The sequence below is a fragment of the Triturus cristatus genome, chromosome 8, assembly GCF_964204655.1.
Source record: "Triturus cristatus chromosome 8, aTriCri1.1, whole genome shotgun sequence".
NCBI classification, from domain to species: Eukaryota; Metazoa; Chordata; class Amphibia; order Caudata; family Salamandridae; genus Triturus; species Triturus cristatus.
In genome coordinates this window covers 1,358,463,275-1,358,475,472 of record NC_140591.1, presented here as the reverse complement: position 1 = coordinate 1,358,475,472, position 12,198 = coordinate 1,358,463,275, and positions in this window count along the sequence as shown.

Here is a 12,198-nt window from a genome sequence, read left to right as displayed (position 1 = left end):
CCGTTAACATTCTAGGTTCCTTCTGCTATTGAGAGATAAATCTGACATGTATAGAATTGTTTTCTGTCCCAGTTCTATACCTGGTAATAAGAGGAATTGAACTGTGTGCAAGAATCAGCAAGTTGCGACTACTACAGTACTGTCAGCTCATATGAGTTGCATGAATGATATCCTTGTTTTGTTCACTCTGTACTTATGATCATGTCATAACACCTGCAAGATGGGTTTTCAATTCTTAACAGAAAAAACTAAACAGATTTTTTTCTTGGAAAAATCAATGCTGTCCAGTAAAATTGATTGTCCACTAACAAAAACATGTAATGGAAATGTCAGAAGATTGATCATAGGCAATCATTTTTTTCTGGATGGTAAAACATAAAGAATTATTCCAGAACGGATTGAAACATAGCTCTCCAAAGACAACAGAAGGCAGGGATTTACTTGGAGCAATGAGATATGAATCTGACATTTGGTTTGCTCGTGTGATTTTAGACAGCTTCAAAAAGTGTAATTTTAACCTATTAACTATGTGCACGCACTTCCTTGACAAACAAAATACGTCATACAGAAACAAAGGGGCTGTAAGAGAGTTACAGTCAAACCCAAATACTGAATATGTGCTTTGCAAATATAATCTTAATAAACATAATATGAATTTGAAATGAATGCATATAGAACATGGTTTTAGTTTACCTTCAAACAATTTTTCTATTGTGGGAATATATTTACAGGTCAAAACTCAAAAATTCTTAACTCAATTATGCTATTCATCTTTCTAATATAACCCATCAACTTTTTTTTCTAAGTGAGACGCCTTAAGCAGGAGAGGTATGCCCAGTCATAAAACCATAGCTCGCTGAGTCAAAGGAAATCTGGTGTCACCTCATTCATACGGTCCAGCTAGTTTGGAATATGTCTGTGGGGGCATAATGAGTCTAGTAAATGGACGTAGCAGATTTGCATGTGGGCAGTCCATGTTTGTGGTAGCAAACAATATATGAATTAGAATTACCAAGCCATGACTTTATTCGTCTCTTATTTCTAAAATCTGCCCCAAGAAGGTGATAGCTTTAGCTGTGTGTTCTGCATCCTTTAAAAGGGCACTTACAGAATCTGTCAAAAAGAACCCTCAAAAAAGCATTGTGAGAAGCTCATGCAGTACTTTTCTTCCAACAATAACTTACTTGTGCGTTGCAAACAGAGTTAGTTGTTTTATTGTAAAATATGATTTCCAAAGCTGGAATTCGTTTGCATGCGCCATTATTGGCCCAATCTCAATGTGAATTAATGAGAAGGAACAGAAATGCATTTAGGCACGGAAAAACATCATCCGCATCTGGTACTTGAACACCTTTTTTATTAAATGCTTGTTGAATTTTTGTCAAACAGACACTGTTATGTCTCTCATTCTGTTGTCCTTTGTCTATGACTAGAAGCCCATCCGAAGAAAGAAGCATTGACAAACCTAATAGGTTTGTTTTTGACATTGTAAATAATAATGTTCTGTTCTATATGCAGTGCTTCATATAACACATATGTGGCTTCAACTCACTGTAATTGCCAGGTGTTATGCATCTCAGTTTAATGATGCTCAATTCAACCTCCAAATGAGATGAAGCTGAGTCATCCTTGCTGGGTCTCAAACTTGAACCGTGCACATCATCCGAAATGTAAACGGTGAGCTTTTAACTCTTTGACTCACTGTACCTGCATCAAGCATACAAGGAGATAGGTCACCAGAGCAGCATTTATACAGATATCCATCAGCCGCACACACTGACTAATCACCTGTTGTTACCCATAAACACAGACTGTCAATCATGCACACATGAACAACGATCTACAGTCAACCTTGCACATACAATACTTGATATGAAGCCACTCCTACATGCAGACAAGGTGCATGACTAACGTAGTTTTTATTGCTTGCAGAGAGACAGGGCCAGATTGGGAACCAAATCTTGCCCTGGCAAAGTGCACGGCCGTCCTGGGGGAGGCGGGTGAGGGGGGGCAGAGTGTTGTTTGCTAGTTCTCAGTCGACCCCTGTCTCGGCCGGTTTTGTTACAGGGTGTCGATATTGCCGGCCCCGGTAACAAAATCAGCTCCCAAGGGGCCCAAAACTGGCCCCCACCATGGTGGCACACCGGGATAATCCCTGTTGCCCGCTATGGGCAGTCCAGCCCAGCATAGAGAGAAATACTGCTCTAAGACCATCTCATTGAGATTGATGTGAAAGAGGAACAGATGGGATGGCACAAAAGAGAGGGAAGGCTAGTATGGAGGCTAGTATATACAATGATTTTCTGAAAATGAAGCAGTCCCGTAGAGCAAATCTTAGGGCAAAAATTTGCAAACTGCAGACGGCTAGAATGATGCAGTGGGAGGTCAGGTAGATCTGCATACCTATACCAAGAAACAAACACATAGAGAGTGACCAGGGGTGCTATGGCGTAGGAGCGTTGCCCACCGCTGAAAGGCAGCAGACAAAATAAAAATAAAATGACAATAGAATATATTATTATCAATTTATTTTTCAATTTCAGTGCCAGGGTCTAGGACAGGGCAGGACCATGTCGCAGCGCCACACAGTGGGGAAGGAGCAGTGGTAGACACTGAACGTGCACATGTCGGTTTCGCCAGCTCTCTTAGGACAGCCAAACCAACCTGCACACTTTGATATCTCCAGACTGTAACTTGGAGATATCAGCATTGCTTAGGGGGACAGGCTCACACTACCTGTTCGAGCATGAAACTGGCCCACTCCCAGTGCTTCTCACATGCTAGGAGTAATAGCAGAAGAGCAGCGCTGGGATTGCGCGTGGAGTCTGGGAGCCTGTGCTTATGGGGATCACAGTGCCGGGAGCAGAGGAGCAGTATGGCATGGGGGAAGATGATCATGCCCTGTGCGGTGAAAGGTCAGGTGTACATTTCTTTTTTGTATTAATTTTTCCCCCGGGATGCCACCCCATGTCAGATCTGGGACTGACACATAGACTGCAGCCTCATTTAAGAGAAATACTGTCAGACAACAAAATAATCAGCAGCAGATAGAGAGACTGGGCAATGAATGAACGGGAAAAGGAACGGGCAGATATTTGATTTCAGACTTTATGTCTACTTAGAACCTCATTACGTGATTCCCTTTAATTCAGATGGGGTCAGTACCTGCAGTTCCCACTGGAATTGTGAGATCTGACAGAATAAATACCCTGGATACAGTTTGAAAAAACAGGAGCAAAATGAGAAGCAAGCTCGTGTATATGAGCTAGAATGACCGATTCTCCTAGTCATTTCCCATTTTTAAGGGAAGCTATATCTTCACACTTACAAATCCAGTGGCACAAAAGGAATAATTGATGCCATTGGCGCTGGGAGCACGGGACCCACATCTGGGCATACGCTTACCGCTTAGAGCGACAAATGCAAAAGGCACAAACCTTGATTGAGCCCAGATCTTTGTGTCTGGGAGTGAATGTTTGCATTGTTCAAGATTCTGTCCATCATTTGTTCCTTTTGCTTTTGTCACCCTAAGTGGGAAGGTTATGCCCAGACGTGGGTCCCGTGCTCACTGCGCCACTGGATTCAAGTTAGCGTGGTTGATGAGGGGTCCCAGGATACTTGTTTATGGTCTAGGGACAATCTGGCTTGGCAGTTTGGGTTGGACTGTTTCCTTGAGGAACAGGGTCAAGACTGATCGTCATATGGATGGGACCAAACTGGGGTGGCGTGGTGAGAAGAAGAACAATGGATTAAACCCAGATCTTTGTGACTGGGGCGAATGTTTGTATTGTTCAGCATTTCGGCCATCATTTGTTCCTTTAACTTTCTAAAAGTGGGATTTCACAAATTGTAATTTAAAATGCAACTTCACCATATGTTAGGATTGTAAATTAGGATTCCAGAGACACCAGACTTGGAGAATCTTAACTCTTTCCAATTGGAAATTACACTTACAAATGTAATAAGGTAATCCCAATGCTATCCTATGGGAGAGAAAGACCATGCAGTAGTGGAAAACAGCTATGAGAGTTTTCCACTACCAGGCCATATAAAAATTTAAAGTGAATGTCCTGCTTTTAAAATACATTGCGCCCTACCCACTGGATGGCCAGTGCCTACCTTAGGGATTGCTTACATGCCTAAAAAGGGAAGGTATTGACCAGGCAAAAGTTTGGTTTTGCCTGGTCAACATGGCAGTTTAAAAGTGCACACACGGGCTCTGTAGTTGTGGGAATGAGACATGGTTAAAGAGCTACGTCAGGGAGTGGCATAATCAGTGCTGAAGGCTCACTAGCAGCATTTAATTTACAGCCTCTATGGACAGGGGGAACCACCTTACTAGGGACTTGTGAGGAAATTAAATATGCCAATTGGGGGATGAACCAATGTTACCATGTTTAAAGGGAGGGAGCACAAACACTTTAGCTCTGGTTAGCAGTGGTAAAGTGCACAGAGTCCAAAAGCTAGAAAATATTTAGACTGAAACGTGGGGGAGGTAGGTAAAATGTTGGGGGAATCCACCCTAAAGCCGCAAGGTCTATCAAATTGCCTACTCTCTTCTTGAATGTTAAGTGCAATAATTTACCATGAGCAGCACAAGCTCCATTAGGCCAAATCTTATAATGGGTAGACATGGCCAGTACATTCCAATTGTTTTTTAGATTTTCTCCTGACAGTGATTGTGATTTTAATTATAAAACTTTCTTACCTGTGGTAATAGTGTAAGTAAAACTTTAAACATTTAAAACTATTTACACTTATCACCTGCTATGGCTTTTCCTGACACTCTCCTGCCACTGCCCTGCATCCACTTGAAGCCTATAGCTGATCAGTTGTAACATGTTATGGATCTTCACTGTTATAAATATTGATTGACCCATACCCCATCATTTAATCATTCACTTGCGGGTCGGGCAACTTGGGCTAAGGCTTCTAAATGAAATGGCAAAAGCGATAAGCGTTGTCTAACAATGAAATGGCCTTTCTCATCTTTATGATTAAAAGATTAGATGATATTTAATAACTTTTGAAGTATTCACTTAATGTCTTAGATTTTTTCATTTTTCTCAGTTGGGGGTCCATTTAGATTGTTGTGGGCTGGAATTTCAACTGGAAATGCTGCACTTCACATTTTTAATGAGGGCATGAAATAACACAGTAAAACCAAAATCAGGAATCCACATGATGAATGACCTTGGAAATGTGAAGTCTTGCATGCTATTCCCCATTGTGGGCCCGGCATTTCATACCGGTCAGTACCTGCGGTGGAGGCTGCAGCCAGGAACTATAACTTTGACCCTAGTCAGCTCTGCCTCCAGTTACAGGATGTGCTCCTGAACATAAGGCATTGAATTTAACCCATAATTATTAACTTGTCTTTTAAAATAGATTTTATTGAAAGGTTTGTCATCAGCAATATGTTACCAGTACAATTATATTTGTAATCATCCAAAAGCAAAACTCATATAACAGACATATCCAAGTAAGAAATGCCAATAAATCCTAAATCTTTTACAAAAGTACCAACACCCCACAACCCCTTTCACCCCTCCCCCCATGGGTCACACCATCAAAAACTTGAAGAGTCTCAATTGATACTAGGTGAGAAGCCATTGCTCCATCAATTTGCACAGGACTTTCTGGTAATCTGGACTTCACACAACTGACCTGCAATGCGCGACCAGAGAATAGATGGGAGATATTGTCTATTTCTACACCCACAAACCTAATGTTGTGAGGGAGGTGGTGCAGGTGTCCATAAATATGTACTTCTATAGCTGTATTGTTGTTTAGTTGGCATATTTGCACACAGTGCCTCACTCACACTCATTTCTCTGAAATAATTCCTTGCAGTACAGCTACATTTCTAAAGGTGAACCTCAGACACCTGCTGGAAGAATAGATATACTCTTGTGAATCCTTCTATTTGGGCATTGTGAGAGCTCAGTCATAGCTTAACCCTAGGCTGTGACCTTTCTTCCAATAGGCTGCATGTTGAATTCCTTACACTGTTTGTGCCTCTTTTTGGTTGTCCTGTATGGATTTAGGTAGGATGACAATAAATATGTTTAAGAGAAGTGTATTACATGTGGGTTGTAAGGACACAGATTTATCATTTAATACATGCAGCATGATTAGATGGTTGCATATTTACCACATGGCAAGCTTTTCCTGATAAATCCTCTCCTGTCCCAAAACTCTGATCCTTCATGTCTACATGTTTGAATTATAAGCAGCATGAAACATGCTATACATTCAACTATACCTGGTGTTTAGAAATTAAGTTAAAATTGTGTTGAGCAAAGGGGAATGTGGGAGAAGTTCAACAAGAATATTCTTTCTGTGCCTCCACAAAACTAAATTGTGCAATGATTAAATCTTTTAATGCATGTTTGCATAGACACAGAACTGATTCCATTGGAGTTTTGCATTTCTCCTGGATTTCACTAGACGTATCTGAATTACCACTAAGCCAATTTCATTCCAAATTGAATGGAATTGTTCTGCTCATTAACTGGTTGTGCCAAGTCAGCCACCACTGTAAATCACTAGCATCTGGGTAATGGGCTCTCTTAAATATCCAGATGAATATTTAAAATAAGGTTATAATTCAAATTTCAGTCTGTTCAAACAAATGCAGTTTTTGCTACACACAATCGTAATTTTCTTTTTTTTAAGGCGTTCATTCAAGTGAAGAAATCAGTCCCTATCACACTAAAGGAGAAACTTTATAAATTAGCGTGGAGATATCCGTTGAAGGAAGAGCAGAAACCCTGAGCTGACAAAGTTGCAAGTCTTTTATTTCCATTGCTTGAAAGCAAATTCTTTGCTACTGCAAAAACCAAAGGATTATTATAAGCTACTAGAGAGATAAAGAATAAAAGAAAGTGACCTTCAAAGGCATAGACTTTCATTAGTGTAGCCTTTCAAAGCATGAAGAATACCATTGGTTTTGAGAATTCCAATAAACTAACAATTGCTTCTCCTAATCCTGAATTATGTGCCAACCGGTGTGAAATTTTATAGACATTCTCACAAGACTTCATGTTGCTTGAGATAATAGAAGTATGAAGAAAATTTAGCTGCACTAAAAAAGACCTGATAGGAATAATTTAGATACAATTGAAGTGAACGCACGGTTAACTGAACTGACTGAAACCTGTCAAGTGGAGCAATGGGAGTATTGAGGAGAAAAGTACAAAAATAAACGGTAATTGATTTTAATCAAGGGAACATATGCAGGTGGCTTGAAAGAAAAATGATCAAAAACATGCACCAAAGAGTACAGAATTGGAAAATGTGTCAAATGCAAGATTAGCTTTAGAGCTGGATTTTGATCTTTTTCCCATTATATTTTGTGGGAAAGGAGGATGAAAGTGTTTACAGCGAAGACACAATCACACAGCAAAGTTGTGAAGGGGAATAGGACACGAACTTTAGTTCACAGAGTCGGAGCTTTCTGTAATAAATCCATCAAAAATGTTAGCATTATAATTGGTGTCAACCTTCTTAAGAAGACATTCAAGCAGTTCTTGAAATGCCTTCCTGCACTGTTATAAGTGAAATGCAACTGGGTACATAAAGACATCTAAGATTATCATCTTTTGGCTGTAAGTAACATATATGAGATGCTATATTGGCATTGATGATTCTAAAAACAATATATATACATATTATAATTCACTAATAGACATAATAGACTTTCCATTGGATTTTCAGCAGTGGAGGCTCGCCGTGGGTGTGCTGCTGGGCCGTAGGGCGGGGGGGGGGGGGGTTAATCAAGTCTGACATACGACGGACAGGAAAAGGGTAAATAATTAAACAAATAAAACAATTTACCATTACGCGTGCTGCATCGCCGAGTTAGCGATGAAGCGAGCGCAAGGTAAATTGTTTTTTATTTATTTAATTACTTATCTTACTCCTGTCCGTCGTATGTCGGACTCAACTACCGTCCCACCCTGATGTTCAGATGTTTCGGGCCTACTCACTCAGGTAAACTTGTGTGTAAATCTGCTCATGTAAATTTACTCTTACACTTTGGAGCAAAATTGCTACTTTGCATTATTCACCATTTCTGATCGTGAATGTAATAGAAAGTGGAGACTTATAAGTCTTCACCCCTGAATTTAGCAAAGGGAGCCACATTTTTTAAGGTAAAATTACTAGTACTACTGGTAAATTTTCACACGTAGGCACTAATACATTAGGTAAATGATTGGTAACTTGAAAACTTGAAAAAACTTGCTAAACTCTTTATATGTCATGTCAATGTGAAATATTTAATATATTTCTTTTAACTATAGAACAAAATTAAAAAAGTCACAGCAATATTACCTTATTTTAAACAAGTATTCAATTGATTTACATATATAAAATTAATTTTGAATATTTTTTTTTAAGATTTAGTAATAAAAATCCCCACCTTGTGTGTGGACGAGCCTGCAGGCTTTAACATGTTCTGGGATCCACATTTATGACGTTTCACATTGTGCATTGTTTCTGTGCCTATACCTTTGCTGTACTACCCGATGTCTCCAATGCCCAAAAAGATGTAATTCGCATGTATGTGGTATCAGTTGAGTGTCATGACTGCTGTAATGTTCTGGATTTAATCTTAATTAAAATTGTTATTTAAAAAAAAAAAAATCCCCACCTTAAATAAATGTTTATATATTTTTATCATTATGGTGCCGATTCCGAAAAACAAATTGCGTACGACTCGTATCCATATAATTTCACGTACGAATTGTACAAGTACCGTACAAACTGTGAAGTACAATTCGTACGTGAAAAATACATACGAATTGCGTAGGGAAAATGGTCCGAGAGGGAGCCGGAAATTTTTACATCCGAATAGCGTCGGGAAAAGTGTACGATAGGGAGCCGGACATTTTTACGTGCAAATTGTAAAACAGAAGTCCGAGCGCAAGTACGATGCATACCGACCGTCCGAATACACAATCGCATGTAAAAGGCCCCGTACTGAGCGAACGCTGTAGCACACATGTACACGGGTAAACTTGTGCCCGGATACGAGTCGTACAGCCCCCCCTCACCCCGCATATGTCAGCACCGTACCCCCGTATGTCAGCACCGTACCCCCGTCCGCACCGTACCCCAGGTCTGTACCCCAGCCCCGCACCTGTACGCGCTGCACCCCAGGCCCGTCTCCCAGCACCGCACCTGTACGCACCGTACCCCAGGACCGTACCCCAGCCACCCACCTGTACGCGCCGCACCCCAGGCCGGTCTCCCAGCCCCGTACCTGGACGCACCGTACCCCAACACCGTAGCCCAGCCCCGTACCTGTACGCACCGTACCCCAACACCGTAGCCCAGCCCCGTACCTGTACGCACCGTACCCCAACACCGTAGCCCAGCCCCGTACCTGTACGCACCGTACCCCAACACCGTAGCACAGCTCGCACCTGTACGCACCATACCCCAACACCGTAGCACAGCCCCGCACCTGTATGCACCGTACCCCAACACCGTAGCACAGAACGCACCTGTACGCACCGTACCCCAACACTGTAGCACAGCCCCCCACCTGTACGCACCGCACCCCAGGCTCGTACCCCAGCCCCGTACCTGTACGCACCGTACCCCAACAACGTACCCCAGCACCCTCACCCAGCATCGCGTATGTATAGACCTTACCTACGCGAAAAATACTCGTACAGAACCAGGACACTGTAAAACAGCACAAGGAGAGTCAATTCGACTCGCACAACACCACAAAACACGTCTACATGACAAAATACATCTCTATGACTGACCTGGCACATCCAAACAGGCAAACAGAGGCCTTAAATAACAACCACCTCTTATAACACACCCACCACAAATTCAAACCCAGCCACACCCACAAATGGACCAATAAAAAGGGCCCACACACACAACCCTTGAGCCTTTGCAACAGATCCACTGCTGCCAGACCCCACAGACAAACAACTGCACCTTACTTACACCTTAACTACACCTTAACTTACACACCTTCACACAACCTCCTTCACAAACACCCCCTCTTCACATTCACACACACACCGTCACATTCACACCCACACACCCACAACCATCCACACCCACACCCCACACCATGCCCACAGACAAGAATCCAAAGTTCACAAGACTGAGGTTCTCATTGTTGGCAGGCAGAGTCATCTCTGGGGCGATCATTGGTGGCCATCTGAGCTTGGTCCAACTCCTCTTCCTGTCACCAAGGTAAAAAATCTAGGGGTTTGGCTGGATTCAAAACTTAGTTTTGTCTCCCACACGAAGAAAACCGCTGCCATGTGTTTTGGGATTCTTCGTAGACTTAGACCCATTTTCAAATTTTTTGATGCTCCAACCAGACAGCTTATTGTACAAGCCACTATCTCGTCTAGGTTGGATTACGCGAGTTCTCTTTTGCTGGGAGCCAATGTGGCCGAACTTTCCAGACTCCAACGTGTTCACAACGCTGCCGCCAGGGCTCTGGTTGGTTTGCCGAGATTTTGTTCGGCCAAAAAAAACTATCCATAAACTTCACTGGCTCCCCGTTGTACAGAGGATTCAGTTCAAATCTCTTTGTCTTTTGTTCAAAATCTTGAAGCATTCTTGTCCCCAGATATTGGATCATTTTATTTTACCGTATGTACCTCCACGGCCTCTAAGATCTTCAGGGCTTCACCTGGTCACTGTTCCGCATTTTAAGAGGGCCAGGGCCGGTGGCCGCTCTTTTAGAGTACTTGCTGCTCGGCTATGGAACTCTCTTCCTGTTCATATCCGTGCCATTGATGAACTGATAGTCTTCAGGAAGGCCATCAAAACCTTCCTCTTTCCTTTGGACTTGTAAGAGCTGTTATGGCCGTGTTCCCTGATACTGCTTGTTGTCCGGTTTCTTTTGTCCATTTTAGCGCCGGGACGCCCCTTTGCTGGGGCAGCTGTGCGCTCTACAAAGCCGGATAACATAACATAACATAACAAGGGCAGAGCTGGAACTCCTTGTCAACGAAATCATCAGAGTCGAGCCACAGCTGTTTGGAACATTGGTCAGACAGACCAGCATAGCCCAAAAAACAAGCCTGTGGCAGAGGATCGTCGATAAGGTGAATGCTGTTGTGCCCATCCGAAGGACCAGGCATGAATGCCAAGCCAGGTGGTACGATCTGCGCAGGGCAGTCAAGAGGAAAATGAACAAGGAATACGCCCAGAGTAACATCACTGGAGGTGGGCTGCCCCGCAGACCCATACATTACCATCCCTGGGAGGAGAAGGTGATGGCCATACTTCCGCCGGTGGGAGTACACGGAGTCGAAGGAGGCGCAGAGCCTGGTGAGTACACAAACAATTCACGTAACATGGGGGGAGTGGCATCCACACCACAAATACACAAAATGCACGCAACTTCCCCCAAGCCCTCACCGCACACAACCACACGCAAAAACCATGCTCATGCCACTAACGTCTCCATGCTCCATTCACAAATAAAGGCAATGCCATGTCCCAGGCCACACCAACCACAAACCCAAGACTGGGTGTCCGGGATGCTGGGAGGGTGGGGCTCACACAACACATTGTGCAACTCAGAAGCAGACACCAATGCCCTCAGCCCATATGGCCTAGGTACATACCCGTGCACCATGCCCAATGCACAGGGACTGGCAAAGTACTGACAAGTTAGCTGACACTTGGCCCTGCTGTATGCAGCACAAGGCCCTCCTGTGACCACTGTACACTCAAACACCAACTCCACAAGCTCAGATATCTAGCACAGGAACTCAAACTCACTGTGATGCCGGCATGCACCATGAGGGGACAGACACATCACCTGGGAGACCCAATAACAAATCACACTACACCCAACAGCAGGCCCGGTCACATACCCCCCCTCACACAAGCACACACCCCCGGGGCAGGCAACGGATTTACCCACTCTCACAATGGACATGTGACACAACAAGACCAATCCATCGCCAAATAAGAATCCAACCCAAAATTCTACTGGTCAAACAATCAGGAGAACATACCAATCTGTCCCCCGCAACACTACCATAGGGATACGACCCCTACACACTCGTGTACGGCCCGTATCTCTATGGCGTATGCCTACGGCAACACTACCATAGGGATACGACCCCTACACACGCGTGTACGGCCCGTATCTCTATGGCGTACGCCTACGGCAACACTACCATAGGGATATGACCCGTA